Source organism: Cryptomeria japonica, unplaced genomic scaffold (assembly GCF_030272615.1).
Source record: "Cryptomeria japonica unplaced genomic scaffold, Sugi_1.0 HiC_scaffold_172, whole genome shotgun sequence".
Classification (NCBI taxonomy): domain Eukaryota; kingdom Viridiplantae; phylum Streptophyta; class Pinopsida; order Cupressales; family Cupressaceae; genus Cryptomeria; species Cryptomeria japonica.
Window position 1 is genome coordinate 17,501 of NW_026728994.1, and position 692 is coordinate 18,192.

Genomic DNA, 692 nt, shown 5'->3' on the forward strand with positions numbered 1-692 from the left:
CCGAAGTGTGCTCCAAGGTGCGGCCTGCACGAAGTCGGAGCCCGGTTTGCCCCGCGTGTGCACCTCGGGTGGGCACCTTGGTGCGCATGCCTTGCCTGGGCTGCGCACCAGGGCGGGCTCAAGATGGCACCCGCGTTCCTTTTTTTTCACTATCTTTCAAAACGGAAATTTTAAAATCTCATTTTTGTTTGCCTTTTTCTAGAAATTAGTGAAGGCAGCGCATCAAAGGTGCGCACCTCGCTGCCCACCACGGTGCGCAACGCCGGTGGGCACCCGGGAGTGCTTCGAAGTGTGCTCCAAGGTGCTGCGTGCACGTTGTCGGAGCCCGGTTTGCCCCGGGTGCGCACCTCGCGTGCACCTTCGTCGGGGTGGGCACCTTGGCTGGGTTTGCCCCGGCTGCGCTCCGAAGCGGGGTTATTGGAGCGCCGCCTCTTTTTTTGTCGGAGCGTTTGGTGGGGTTTCTCGCATTGGCTCTTCCGAGGCCCGGTTGCCACCCTGGCGCGCACGAAGTCGGAAGTAGGGTTAATTGCCCGGGTGCGCACCTTTGCCAGGGTGGGCACCTTACCTGGGCTGCGCACCAGGGCGGGCTCAAGATGGCACGCGCGTTCCGTTTTTTTCACTATCTTTCAAAACGGAAATTTTAAAATCTCCTTTTTTTTTTGCCTTTTCTGGAAATTAGTGAAGGCAGCGCA